General features: G+C 38.0%; 1 long non-coding RNA gene and 1 pseudogene across 1 annotated transcript; both read right to left on the reverse strand.

Annotated features, from left to right (window-relative positions):
• Positions 1-15,792, reverse strand: part of LOC102402385 — an 84,686-nt pseudogene that overhangs the window by 46,324 nt on the left and 22,570 nt on the right.
• On the reverse strand, positions 251-12,277 carry LOC123327543. Its single transcript, XR_006547950.2, has 3 exons — positions 12,203-12,277; positions 11,914-12,110; positions 251-412 (listed from the first exon to the last, which is right to left on the reverse strand). It is a non-coding gene; the product is annotated as an uncharacterized LOC123327543 (long non-coding RNA).

Here is a 15,792-nt window from a genome sequence, read left to right on the forward strand (position 1 = left end):
TGTGTCACATGGAATCTTAATTCCCTGAGCAGGGATCGATACTGCACCACCTGCATTGGAGAGTCTTAACCGGACAAAGTCTTAAACATTGGACTGCAAAGTAAGTCTAAAACTAATAATTTAGCTCCTTAACCTGGATTCTCAATGTAATCTGTGGTAGACACCTGATAAAATACATAATTGCCCTCCTTTTCTCATCTTTTTTTCTCACTACCCATCCAACAGGTGATTTTCTTTACTTATTAGAATGTATCAGCATTCCCATTTTCAATCAACGTTCTGTCAAATGATTTTCCTGTAAAATACAGTTCTTACCTTCTATTTGTCCAATTGATGTATTTTTTCCTCTTTGACCAGCAGTTCCAGGTAAATGATCCACATACTTCCGTGGAAGGCTCTCAGAGATACTCTGCTAGAATGGATGATAACAATGAGTTGCATGAAGTTTTACTAATCACTTTGAAGAATTACCCTACTTTTAATCTGGTTGAGACAGGTTTTGCCAAGATCCCACAGTTGCTGTATGAGAGAACCAGGATGCTGAATTCAAACATGGTGCTGCATCACCAAGCAGTGGCTGCCACATCTAAGAAATCAGGCCCTTCTTATTTCCTTCCATAGCTGCCACCTTCAAACAGGGCACCATTACTTTATGTTACTTCAAGTATGGCTGCCATAAAGGTACTATGCACGTGCTACTTAAGCTATGCAAAATGGTTTGCACTTACTAAAACATCACTAAAGCTAACTGCTGTTATTATAGCCCCACATATTTATTACTATTTCCCATGCTTTTGCTTCTCTTGAAATGTTCCTTGGAGATCAACTTGACAATCCAAATGTAGCAATACTTTCAAACCTCAAGCACTATCTTGTCAATGTCGATTTGGTAAAAAACCACAGTAGAAATAAAAATCAAAAATACAATGAAATACCACCTCACAACAGTCAGAATGGCCATCACCAAGAAGTCTACAAACAATGAATGCCGGAGAGGGTGTGGGGGGGAAAGGAACGCTCTTGCACTGCTGGTGGCAAGGTAAATTGATACAACCACTATGGAAGACGGTATGCAGGTTCCTTAAGAAACTAGGAATAAAACCACCATATGCCCCAACAATCCCACTCCTAGAAATATACCCTGAGGAAACCAAAATGGAAAGAGACACATGCACCCCGATATTCATTGCAGTGCTGTTTATGACAGCTAGAATATGGAAGTAACTTAGATGGGCATCAACAGATGAATGGATGAAAATGTGGTGGTACATATATACAAACGGACATTACTCAGCTGTAAAAAGGAATGCATTTGAGTCAGTTCTATTGAGGTGGATGAACCTAGATCCTATTATACATAATGAAGTAAGTCAGAAAGAGAAATATAAATATCTGATACTAATACCTATGTATGGAGTCTAGAAAGATGGTACTGACAAATTTATTTGCAGGGCAGCAGTGGAGGAACAGACAGAGAGAACAGACTAGAGACATGGGTGAAGGGGAAGAGAGGAGAGGGTGAGATGGATGGAAAGGGCAACATGGAAACTTACAATTCCATGCCAATGGGAATTTGCTCTATCACTCAGGAAACTCAAAGAGGGGCTCTTCAACAATTCATAAGGGTGGGATGGAAAGGGAGATTGGAGTGGGGTTTGGGAGGGAGTGGACATAGGTGTACCTAAGACTGATTCTTGCTGATGTCTGACAACAAACAAAAAAATTCTGGAAAGCAATTATCCTTCATTTAAGAATAAATGAAAAATTTTGCAACCCTATTTGAACATTCAGATGGTTTACTGACTCTTTCCCTATAAACAGCACACTAACAACTGTAACTTCTTATATATGTCTTCTGAAATGGCAGGTAAAGATAAAAGGAATGACCTAGATATATAAAAAAAAAGGAGTAAAACTATGATTATCCAAGTTGAAGTTTTCAAATACATTTATGATGATCAACAAGGAATCAATATTCATATTGAGAAAGAAAAAAAACAATTAAAAAATCAAGTAACCACAATGACTAACTTTTCTATATGGAAGAATTTACACGTTAGTTTCACATAACAAAGAATTGACATGGTATTTAACATCTATAAACACTGAAATTAATAAAGTTTCTTAAAAATAATATGGGGGTGTTGCGGTCCTAAGATGGCAGAGGAATAGGACGGGCAGACCACTTTCTCCCTCACAAGTTCATTGAAAGAACATTTGAACGCTGAGCAAATTTCACAAAACAACTTCTGAATGCTGGCAGAGGACATCAGGCACCCAGAAAGGCAGCCCACTGTCTTCAAAAGCAGGTAGGATAAAATATAAAAGATAAAAAGAGAGACAAAAGAGGTAGGGATGGAGATCCATCCCAGGGAGGGAGTCTTAAAAGGGGAGAAGTTTCCAAACACCAGGAAACATTCTCATCAGCGGGTCTGTGCAGAGTTTTGGAATCTCAGAGGGCAACATAACCAGGAGGAAAAATAAATACATAAATAAATAAAATCGACAGATCACGTGCCTACCAGAACTCCCTGCACTTGCAGCCACCACCAGCAAGTGCGGGCTGAAAAGGGAGGCACGGGCTGCACTGCTTAGGATAAGAACTGGGCCTGAATGCCCTGAGGGGGCAATCTGAGGAAACTAACATGAGATAGCAACCCAAACTGTGGGATAGCCAGGTGGGGGGTGGGGCGGGAAGAGAGAGAGAGAGAGAGAAACTATCCTGCACAAAGCCCTAACCTAAGGCACTGCCAGGCCCGCTCAAAAAACAAAGGACTGAGCAAATACCAGAGGAAAGCTAGATGGCTGTGGATCAGCCCATCCCCACTGGAGACAGGGAGGCAGGAGGCGGGCAGCCAAAGCTGGAAAGAGGCAAACTCGGCCCCGGAGAGGCATCCTCTACCAAGCTGCAAGCAGGCACCCAGTCGCTAACCAAAACCCCTTGGGATTCTGGATAGTTGACTTCTGCCGGGAGGGTCGCAGCCAGAGATCAGCTCCCCAGAAGAGACATAGGGCACACTGGAGACGGACGCACATGCTGCCACCCAGGAAACTGAGCGGCTGGGACCAGGGAGGTGATAAAACGAACTCCCCACCAGGAGAGACAGCGTTCGCCAAGCACCTGGTCGCCTGAGATGCTTGGACCTGGGAAGGGCAAAAAACACAGGCCCAACAGAGTCTGCCCCTTTGTGGACTACCTGAGAACCTGAACTTAAGTGGTTTAGACCTCAGAAGTGCACACAACCCAGGGCCCGCCTCAGATTGTTCCCTGGCAGAGCAACCTAGAGCCTGAGAAGTGTAGAGTGGAAAGTGCATGCACCATGAGCAGGGGCAAACCCAGTGTGGCTGAGACACTGCAAGCACTCCCCACACATGCCAGTGAAATTTGTTTGCAGTGTCCCTCTGTCCCCACAGCAGAACTGAACAAGTGAGCCTAAATAAGTGACCACCTTTGCCCCCTTGTGTTAGGACAGAAATTAGACACTGAAGAGAACAGCAAATGGAAGAAGCTAAAATAAACAGAGGGAACTGCTTTGGAAGTGACAGGTGCAACAGATTAAAACCCTGTAGTTAGCAGCGACTACATAAGAAGGGGCCTATAGATCTTGAGAAGTATAAGCTGGATCAAGGAACTATGAAACTGAACTGACCCCACACTGCCCACAACATATCCAGAGAAATTCCTAGATATATTTTTACTATTATCATTATTTATTTATTTTTAAAAAAATTTTTAAGTTATCTATTACTCTGTCATGGTCTTTGTAGACCAGGACCTGGGGAATGGAGTCAATGAGAAGAGGGACACAGGGGACCCAAGTCTCAAGTGAAACAAGGGTGCTTTGTTTGCAAAAACAACAACAACAACAACAACAACAACAAAAACATGTTTATATATCTTCATACAAGGCAGCTTTAGACAGTTAAAAAAAAAAAAACTGAGCAAAAACAAAGCCATGCAAATAACCATCTTCGAAGGGCCAGAAAGCATTGCATGTCCACATAACTGAGCAGATCACGTTTCCATGAGGTCACTGGAGGGAGTCACTAAAGGGAGTCACTAAAGGGACCAACCAGGTCACCCTTTCTCAGGATCTCAGCCCCAGGAACTGCATGCAGCTCTGCTCGTTCCTGCAGCAACTGATGAGGAATAGAGAATCCTTGAGAAATGGCACACTAAAGAAAAGAATAACATATTGAATTCCTTAAAGCTGAATATCCCCTGACATTACTCCTTTAATTTTCATTTTTATAACCTACTATTACCTTGCAAAAAAAAAGACCCTATTTTTAAAGCAAACTTCATGTATATATTTCATAATTTTTGTGACTTTGTTTTGTTTTTCTAATATTGTATTTTTCAGAGTCTAACCTCTACTCCAGATTTTTTAATCTTTGCTTTTTGGTATTTGTTATCAATTTTGTACCTTTAAGAACCCAATCTTCAGTACCCATTTTTACTTGGGAGTGTGATTACTGGTTTGATTGCTCTCTCACCTTTTTGACCCTGCTTTGTCTCCACCAGGTCGCCTCTATCTCCTCCCTCCCCCTTCTTTTCTGTACCCAACTCTGTGAATCTCTTTGTGTGTTCCGGACTGTGGAGAATACTTAGGGACCTAATTAGTGCCTGGATCTGTCTCTCTCCTTTTCATTCACACTTTTCTCCTCCTGGTCACCTCTGTTTCCTTCCTCCCTCTTCTCTTCTCTTTGTAACTCCGTGAACCTCTACAAGGGGTCCAGACTGTGGAGAGCACATAGGGAATTGATTACTGGCTAGCTTGCTCTCTCCCTTTTTGATTCCCCCTCTCCTACTCCTTGTCACTTCTATCACCCTTCTCCCTCTTCTCTTCTCCATGTAACTCTGTGAACCTCTCCAGGTGTTCCTCACTGTGGAGGAGCTTTTCATCATTATCCTAGATGTTTTATCATTGATGCTGTATAGATGGAGAAGTCTTAAGGTTACTGTAAGAATAAGACTGAAAACCAGAGGCAGGAGGCTTAAGTCCAAAGCCTGAGAATACCAGAGAACTCCTGACTCCTGGGAACATTAATCAGTAAGAGCTCATCCAAAAGCCTCCATACCTACATGGAAACCAAACACCACCCAAGAGACAACAAGTTCAGAGAAAGATAAGCCACACAAATTCTCCAGCAACGCAGAAAATAGCCCTGAACTTCAATATATATACTGCCCAAAGTCACACCAAACCCATAGACATCCCAAAACTCACTACTGGACACTTCATTGCACTCCAGACAGAAGCAATCCAGCTTCACCCACCAGAACACTGACACAAGCTTCCCTAACCAGGAAATCTTGACAAGCCAACCATCCAACCCCACCCACAGTGAGGCATCTCCACAATAAGGAGTAACCACAAACTGCCAGAATACTGAAGGGCCACCTCAAACACAGCAATCTAAACAAGATGAAAAAGCAGAGAAATACTCAGCAGGTAAAGGAACATGATAAATGCCCACAAAACCAAACAAAAGAGGAGGAGATAGGGAGTCTACCTGAAAAAAGAATTCAGAATAATTATAGTAAAAATGATCCAAAATCTTGAAAACAAACTGGATATTTTTTTAATTACAGATAAAGAGCCTGGAGACAAGGATTGAGAAAATGCAAGACATGTTTAACAAGGACCTAGAAGAAATAAAAAAAGAGTCAATCAATAATGAATAATGCAATAAATGAGATCAAAAACACTCTGGAGGGAACCAACAGTCAAATAGCGGAGGCAGAAGATAGGATACGTGAGGCAGAAGACAGAATGGTAGAAATAAATGAAGCAGAGAGGAAAAAAGAAAAAAAAATAAAAGAAATGAGGACAACCTCTGGGACAATGCTAAACACACCAACATTCAAGTCAGAGGAGCCCCAGAAGAAGAAGACAAAAAGAAAGGCCATGAGAAAATACTTGAGGTGATAATAGTTGAAAACTTCCCTAAAATGGGGAAGGAAATAATCATCCAAGTCCAAGAACCCAGAGAGTCCCAAACAGAATAAACCCAAGGCGAAACACCTCAAGACACATATTAATCAAAGTAACAAAGATCAAATACAAAGAACAAATATTAAAAACAGCAAGAGAAAAACAACAAATAACACACAAGAGGATTCCCATAAGGATAACAGCTGATTTTTTGATAGAAACTCTTCAGGCCAGAAGGGAATGGCAGGGCATACTTAAAGTGATGAAAGAGAAAAACCTACAACCCAGATTAAGCTTTATAGATAAGCAAAAGCTGAGAGAATTCAGCACCACCAAACCAGCACTTCAACAAATGCTAAAGGATCTTCTCTAAACAGGAAACACAGAAAGGGTGTATAATCTCGAACCCAAAACAACAAAACAAATGGCAATGGGATCATACTTATCAATAATTAACTTAAATGTAAGTGGCTTGAATGCCCCAACCAAAAAACAAAGACTGGCTGAATGGATACAAAAACTAGACCCCTATATATGTTGTCTACAAAAGACCACTTCAAAACAGGGAACACATACAGACTGAAAGTGAAGGGCTGGGAAAAGTTATTTGACACAAATGGAGACCAAAAGAAAGCAGGAGTAGCAATACTCATATCAGATAAAATCGACTTTAAAATAAAGGCAGTGAAAAGACACAAAGAAGGAAACTATATAATGACCAATGGATCAATCCAAGAAGAAGATATAGCTATTATAAATATATATGCACCAACATAGGAGCACCACAATATGTAAGGCAAATGCTAACAAGTACGAAAGTGGAAATTAACAATAACACAATAATAGTGGGAGACTTTAATACCCCACTCACACCTATGGATAGATCAACTAAACAGAAAATTAAAAAGGAAACACAAACTTTAAATGATACAATGGACCAATTAGACATAAATGATATCTATAGGACATTTCACCCCAAAACAATGAATTTCACCTTTTTCTTCCTAAGTGTACATGGAACCTTCTCCAGGATAGATCACATCCTGGGTCATAAATCCAGCCTTGGCAAATTTTAAAAAATTGAAATCATTCCAAACCTCTTTTCTGACCACAATGCAGTAAGATTAGATGTCAATTACAGGACAAAAACTATTAAAAATGCCAACATATGGAGGCTGAACATCACGCTTCTGAATAACCAACAAATCACAGAATAAATCAAAAAAGAAATAAAAATATGCATAGAAACGAAGGAAAATTAAAACAAAACAACCCAAAACCTATGGGACACTGTAAAAGCATTGTTAAGGGGAAGGCTCATAGCAATATAGGCTTACCTCAAGAAACAAGAACAAAGTAAAATAAATAACCTAACTCTACACCTAAAGCAACTAGAAAAGGAAGAAATTAAGAACCCCAGGGTTAGTAGAAGGAAAGAAATCTTAAAAATTAGGGCAGAAAGAAATGCAAAAGAAACAAAAACGACTATAATAAACAAAGCTGAAAGCTGTTTTTTTGAGAAGATAAATAAAATTGACAAACCATTAGCCAGACTCATCAAGAAACAAAGGGAGAAAAATCAAATCAATAAAATTAGAAATGAAAATGGACAAATTACAACAGACAGCACAGAAATACAAAGGATCATAAGAGACTACTATCAGCAACTATATGCCAATAAAATGGGCAACTTGGAAGAAATGGACACATTCTGAGAAAAGCATAACTTTCCAAAACTGAACAGGAAGAAATAGAAAATCTTAACAGACCCATCACAAGCATGGAAATCAAAACTGTAATCAGAAATCTTTCAGCAAACAAAAGCCAAGGTCCAGACGGCTTCACAGCTGAATTCTACCAAAAATTTAGAGAAGAGCTAACACCTATCCTACTGCAACTCTTCCAGAAAATTGCAGAGGAAAGTAAACTTCCAAACTCATTCTAGGACGCCACCATCACCCTAATACCAAAACCAGACAAAGATGCCACAAAAAAAGAAAACTACAGGCCAATATCACTGATGAACATAGATGCAAGGATCGTTAACAAAATTCTAGCAAACAGAATCCAACAACACATTAAAAAGATCATACATCATGACCAAGTGGGCTTTATCCCAGGGATGCCAAGATTTTTCAATATCTGCAAATCAATCAATGTAATACACCATATTAACAAATTGAAAGATAAAATCAATATGATTATCTCAACAGATGCAGAGAAAGCCTTTGACAAAATTCAAAATCCATTTATGATAAAAACTTTCCAGAAAGCAGGAACAGAAGGAACATACTTCAACATAATAAAAGCTATATATGGCAAAATCACAGCAAACATTATCTTCAGTGGTGTAAAATTGAAAGCATTTCCCCTCAAGTCAGAAACAAGACAAGGGTACCCACTCTCACCACTACTATTCAACATAGTTTTGGAAGTTTTGGCCACAGTAATCAGAGCAGAAAAAGAAATAAAAGGAATCCAGATTAGAAAAGAAGAATTAAAACTTTAACTGTTTGTAGATGGAATGATCTTTTACATAGAAAACCCTAAAGATTCCACCAGAAAGTTACTAGAGTTAATCAATGAATATAGTAAATTTGCAGGATATAAAATTAACAGACAGAAATCCCTTGCATTCCTATACACAAACAATGAGAAAACAGAAAGAGAAATTAAGGAAACAATTCCATTCACCATTGCAGCAAAAAGAATAAAATACTCAGAATATACTTACCTAAAGAAACAAATTATATATATACATATATATATATATATATATAACACTGTTGAAAGAAATCAAAGAGGATGCAAATATACCATGTTCGTGGATTGGAAGAATCAATATAGTGAAAATGAGTATACTGCCCAAAGCAATCTATAGATTCAATGCAATCGCTATCAAGATACCGACAGTATTTTTCACAGAACTAGAACAAATAATATCACAATATGTATGGAAATACAAAAAAACTTCGAAGCCAAAGCAATCTTGTGAAAGAAGAATGGAACTGGAGGAATCAACCTGCCTGACTTCAGGCTATACTACAAAGCTACAGTCATCAAGACAGTATGGTCCTGGCACAAAGACAGAAATATAGATCAATGGAACAAAATAAAAAGCCCAGAGATAAATCTATGCATCTATGGACACCTTATCGATGACAAAGGAAGCAAGAATATACAATGGACAAAAGACAGTCTCTTTAACAAGTGGTGCTGGGAAATCTGGTCAACCACTTGTACAAGAATGAAACAAGAACACTTTCTAACACCAAACACAGAAATAAACTCAAAATGGATTAAAGATCTAAACATAAGACCAGAAACTATAAAACTTCTAGAGGAAAACATAGGTAAAACACTCTGCGACATAAATCACAGCAGGGTCTTCTATGACCCACCTCCCAGAGTAATGGAAATAAAAGCAAAAATAAACAAATGGGACCTAACTAAACTTAAGGGCTTTTGCACAATGAAGGAAACTATAGGGATGGTCAAGAGAAAGCCTTCAGAATGGGACAAAATAATAGCAAATGAAGCAACTGACAAAGAATGAAGCTCAAAAATATACAAGCAGCTCCTGCACCTCATTCCAGAAAAATAAATGACCCAATCAAAAACTGGCCCAAAGAACTAAAAACACATTTCTCCAAAGATGACATACAGATGGCTAACAAACACATGAAAAGATGCTCAACATCACTCATTATCAGAAAAATGCAAATCAAAACCACCATGAGGTACCATCTCACCCCTGTCAGAATGGCTGCTATCCAAAAGTCTACAAACAATAAATGCTGGAGAGAGTGTGGAGAAAAGGGAACCATCTTACATTGTTGGTGGAAATGCAAACTAGTACAGCCACTATGGAGAACATTGTGGAGATTTCTTAAAAAACTGGACATAGAACTGTCATACGACCCAGCAATCCCACTGCTGGGCATACACATTGAGAAAACCAGAACTGAAAGAGACATGTGTACCCCAATGTTCATTGCAGCACTGTTTATAATAGCCAGGACGTGGAAGCAACCTAGACGTCCATCAGCAGACGAATGGATAAGAAAGCTGTGGTACATATACATAACGGAATATTACACAGCCATTAAAAAAATACGTTTAAATCAGTTATAATGAGATGGATGAAACTGGAGCCTATCGTACAGAGTGAAGTAAGCCAGGAAGAAAAACACGAATACAGTATACTAACGCATATATATGGAATTTAGAAAGATGGTAACAATAACCCTACATGCGAGACAGCTAAAGAGACACAGATGTAAATAGTCTTTTGGACTTTATGGGAGAAGGCAAGGGTGGGATGACTTGAGAGAATAGCATTGAAACATGTATATCATCATATGTGTAACAGATCACCAGTCCAGGTTTGATGCATGAGACAGGGTGTTCAGGGCTGGTGCACTGGGATAACCCAGAGTGATGGGATGGGGAGGGAGGTGGGAGGGGAGTTCAGGATGGGGAACACATGTACATCCACAGCTGATTTATGTCCGTGTATGGCCAAACCACTACAATATTGTAAAGTAACTAGCCTCCAATTCAAATAAAAAATAAATAAATAAAAATAATGTGGAATGCACATGTTGCTAGAGATATTTTTAAAAGAAAAATTATCTTCCACAGATAATTTTATAAACTCTGGTGGTAATTTTTCTTTCCTTATGATTTAATAATAACAAGTAGTCTATATAAGAAAAAAACATAAATCATGATTTCATTCATTTAATGTATGTAATTACCCATTATTTGCTGACATTCGGAAAAAAGAAATCAGAATCTCTCCAGAGGAAAAAACATACTTCTACATTTCTTCTTTCCGACTGTTGCAGCTGAAAATTTTCTCATTTCTCATTTAATGAAGAGAGATAAAGAATCTCATTTATAAAATTATAAATTATAATTTTAGTAAAAAGAATAGATAAAATGCTTATGTATTTCCTCTTTATTTTCAGAAAGATCTAAAACACCCACCAAGGTTTTAGCATGGGACACAACTGAGCGACTGAACTGAACTGAAGTTAGAAACCACAGGAAACAGAAGGGCAAGAAATTATTTAATTCATAATACATCTCCAAAGGCCTAAAATAGGGCTCATCTTGAATTATCTCTAAAGGAATGTTTTGCTAGGTTAAATAGAAGACATTGCTTCATTAATTACAAATGAGAATTTTTTAAAAAAGAGAAATCACTTCAAATTTAAATGAACTTCCAGAGGGAACTCTCTCTCTCTCTCTCTCTCTCTCTATATATATATATATATATATATATATATATATATATATACACACACACACACACACGTATATTTACATACACAATTATAAACAAATCACATTGCTGTACACCTGAAACTTACACAGTATTTTAAACTAACTACACTTCAATTCAACGAAAAAACAAGAACCACCACCAGCCTCGAAAACAATCGCCAAAAAAAATAAGGAACAAATTTTTTTTAGTTCTTCATAAAAATCAGCTATATGTCATTCAAAAGAGTATGAGCATTGTTTTTTTACAACCTCACTTTCTCTTAAGTTGAATTTGAAATAATTTCTCACATATTTATAATACAGAGTTCCTAGTCTGACTGACCCCACTATTTCTGTTGTGTTTGTATAGTATCTGTCTCATCTTCACCCTCATTCCATCTTATATTAATCTTGTCCTTCTTAAAGGAATTCTTCCCCTTCATCCTCCTCCCCATCTTCATATTCATCTAGTTGTTTTTCCTCAGTGCTTTGTAATTCTTTTCTTTCATAACAGCATACTTAGTATGCCAATATTTATAAATCTGAATCATGCACATGTATGGCTCTTATTATCACACCATTTCATATTGTGACTTTGAGGGCTTCTATTTCTGTGGTGGGATCCTTTTTGTCACCATAAGGATCAGGGGACTGGTATGTGAACAAATACAGGGAAAGAAGAGTTACAAACAGAACAACTTACCTTTGTATGACCAAGGCCTGCTACAGACTTGAGAAGTTTTGAAACAGGCTCAGGCAATGGGAAGGCAGAATGACAGATGCCCTCAAACCAGGGTGATGGTTTGGGAAATGTTTCAACCACATCTTCAACATTACTATCAGAATTATTGTCCTCAGACAAAGTTGTACTCTCTGGTCTCAAAATGCCACATTTTGCTTCTAGTACAGTGAAAACAGGAGAGAGTACATGAGAACATGTGTCATTTCAAATCAAGGAATAACACCAGGAGGACAGTCTTCAAATAACTTACTGTTTCTCTTGGATTGCTGAGAAGCCTTCATTAGCTTCGTTCACTTTGATTTCAGGACATGCTGGAGAAGAAAATAAGAGCTTGAATAATATAAGAAGTATCGACCTGAAAAAAAGAATTATAACATCCCCCATTCCTCTATGATCTAACACAAAGAGCAAAGGCTGTGGAGTCATTCAGATGTGGATTCAAATCCCAGTTCTGTCACTGACTGACCTGCTCATGGGGAAAGGATTATGACAGATAACATCAGAAGCCCCAGATGTTCCTCTCCTTATCCCTAATTGACTGCCATACAAATACTAGGACACCCACTAGATTACTTTCTCTACCAGAATGTTCTAGAGTAATAATTTATCCCCGGTATTTTAGAGCACAATTGAAAAACTAAGACATTTAAATTAATTGCTATATTTTGAAATTTGCTTCCATGATTAATACATACATGGATTATCACTTGTGAAGGGAAATATGAAAGTTTAGGTTTTAACAGAACCTTATTTATATGGGCTAGAACTGCAAACACGATAAGCTACTTATGTTTGTCAAACAGCTAGAGACCAATGAAATAGGGAAAAAAAATCAGCTGCTTCCATGAAACAGAGAAAAAACAAGTTTAAACCCATAGAGCAATGATCATGAATGAAAGCCACACTCTAAATAGAAAGCCATAAGCAAACATATTTACAATAGAGACAGAGAGTGATAGACTGAAAGAACAGACACTGACGAAATGTGTTTTGCAAGGGAAAATTAGGTTAACAGTAAATATTAAAAAAAAATTTTTTTAAGGTAGAGGAGGAAGAAGAAAGGAAAAAGTGAGACATTCCTAGTCAAGAACAAACTTTACGGGGGGGAAAAAAAAAACAAGTATAATAAGGTATGTGGAGAAACACATATATTTAGAATTTATTTACAATAGATCAGTAAAATATCAGTATTCTTAAGGATATACTATGAGCAAAGCCTCCATTTCATATGATTTTATTAATATATTTTTATGCATCTACACTGTTCTTTGAATTTTATGAAAATATCAACATCAGTTCAGCTCAGCTCAATTGCTCAGTTGTGTGCAACTCTCTGCGATCCCATGGACTGCAGCACACCAGGCTTCCCTGTTCATCACCGACTCCCAGAGGTTTTACAAACTCTTGTTCATTGATTCAGGGACGCCATCCAATCATCTCATCCTCTGTTGTTCCCTTTTCCTCCAGCCTTCAAACTTTCCCAGAACCGGTATTTTCCAATGAGTCGGTTCTTCACATCAGATGACCAAACTATTGGAGTTTCAGCTTCAGCATTAGTCCTTTCAATGAATATTCAGGACTGATTTCCTTTAGAATGGACCAATTGGATCTCCTTGCAGTCCAAGGGACTCTGAAGAGTCTTCTCCAATATCACAGTTCAAAAGCAGCAATTATTCGGTGCTCAGCCTGCTTTATAGTCCAACTCTCACATCCATACATGACTACTATAAAAACCATAGCTTAGACTAGACAGAACTTTGCTGGCAAAGTAATGTCCCTGTTTTTCAATCTTCTGTCTAGCATAGACAGAAGTTGGACATAGCTTTTCATCCAAAGAGCAAGCATCTTTTAATGTCATGGCTGCAGTCACTATCTGCAGTGGTTTTGAAGCCCAGAAAAAAGAAGTCTGTCACTGTTTCCATTGTTTCCCCATCTATTTGCCATGAAGTGATGGGACCAGATGCCATGATCTTAGTTTCCTGAATGTTTTGTTGTACGTCAACATTTTCAGTCTCCTCTTTCACTTTCATCAAGAGGCTCTTTAGTTCTTCTTCAATTTCTGCCATCATGGTGGTGTTATCTGCATATCTGAGGTTATTGGTATTTCTTTTAGCTATCTTGATTCCAGCTTGTGCTTCATCCAGCCCAGCATTTCACATGATGTACTCTGCATATAAGTTAAATAAGCAGGGTGACAATTTATATCTTTGATGTACTCCTTTCCTGATTTGGAACGAGTCTATTGTTCCATATCCAGTTCCAACTGTTGCTTCTTGTCCTGTATACAGATTTCTCTGGAGGCAGGTCAGATGGTCTGGTATTCCCATCTCTGGTTCCTCTGCCTTTTTAAAATCCAGCTTGAATATCTAAAGTTCATGGTTCACATACTCTTGAAGCCTGGCTTGGAAAATTTTGAGCATTACTTTGCTAGCATGTGAGATGTGGTAATTTGAACAATTTTTGGCATTACCTTTCTTTGGGATTGGAAGGAAATCTGATCTTTTCCAGTCCTGTGGCCACTGATGAGTTTTCCAGATTTGCTGGCATATTGAGTGAAGTGTTTTCACAGCATCATCTTTGAGGATTTGAAATAGCTCAACTGCAATTCCATAACCTCCACTAGCTTTGGTCATAGTGATGCTTCTTAAGGCCTACTTGACTTCGCATTCCAGGATGTTCGACTCTAGGTGAGTGATCATATCATCCTGGTTATTTGGATCATAAAGATCTTTTTTTTTTTTGTAGAGTTCTGTGTATTCTTGCCACCTCATCTTAATATCTTCTTCTTCTCTTAGGTCCATACCATTTCGTCCTTTATGGTGTCCGTCTTTGCATGAAATGTTCCCATGGTATCTCTAATTTTCTTCAAGAGATCTCTAGCCTTTCCCATTCTATTGTTTCCTCTATTTCTTTGCATTCATCACTGAGAAAGGCTTTCTTATCTCTCTCTGTTATTCTTTGGAACTCTGCATTCAAATGGGTATATCTTTCCATTTCTCCTTTGCCTTTTGCTTCTCTTCTTTCCTCAGGTGTTTGGAAGGCCTCCTCAGACAACCATTTTGCCTTTTTGTTTTTCTTTTTCTTGAGGATGGACTTGATAACTGCCTCTTGTCAAGATGTCACGAATCTCCATCCATAGTTCTTCAGGCACTCTGTTTATCAGATCTAATCCCTTGAATCTATTTGTCACTTCCACTGTCTAATCATGAGTAAATACTAAATGAAACTAATTTCAGAGCAGGAAAACTAATTTCACAACAGAACACTTTACCTTGGTTTTAAAATCTAAGACTTCATCATTTGATGTAGGCCCTAAATCAATGGCAGGTTTGTTGGGAAACCTTTAAAGCAAAAGCATACAATAAAAATGAGTGAGCTCATGTCTTTGAACAAAAGAAAAAAAAAAGTGAAAGTTTGTCTATATATTAAATGAACTTTCTTGACATTAATAAAATTTGGCCTGTTTTAAAACAGCTTTTTTTTTTTTAATTTTTATTTTTAAAAGGATTTCTTGATGTGGACCACTTTTAAAGTCTTTACTGAATTAGTTCCAATGGTGCTTCTGTTTATTGTTTTGGCTGTCTGACCTTGGGTCATGTGAGATCTTAGCTTCTCTGACCGAGTATTGAACCCACACTGCCTACATTGGAAGATGTCTTACTAACCATCCAACCACTTCACCCCCAGGGAAGTCTCTAAAAAAGGTTTTCATTACCTATTTCTGCATCCATCTCTCCCAACCTATGAAATATCTAGTTAACACTCATTTTTAGTTTCCAAAACAGAGAGTGACAGCCAATGTATCAGCAGAGCCTAAAAATAATTTTTCACTAAAAGTTC

This window comes from Bubalus bubalis, chromosome 23 (genome assembly GCF_019923935.1).
Source record: "Bubalus bubalis isolate 160015118507 breed Murrah chromosome 23, NDDB_SH_1, whole genome shotgun sequence".
Classification (NCBI taxonomy): Eukaryota; Metazoa; Chordata; class Mammalia; order Artiodactyla; family Bovidae; genus Bubalus; species Bubalus bubalis.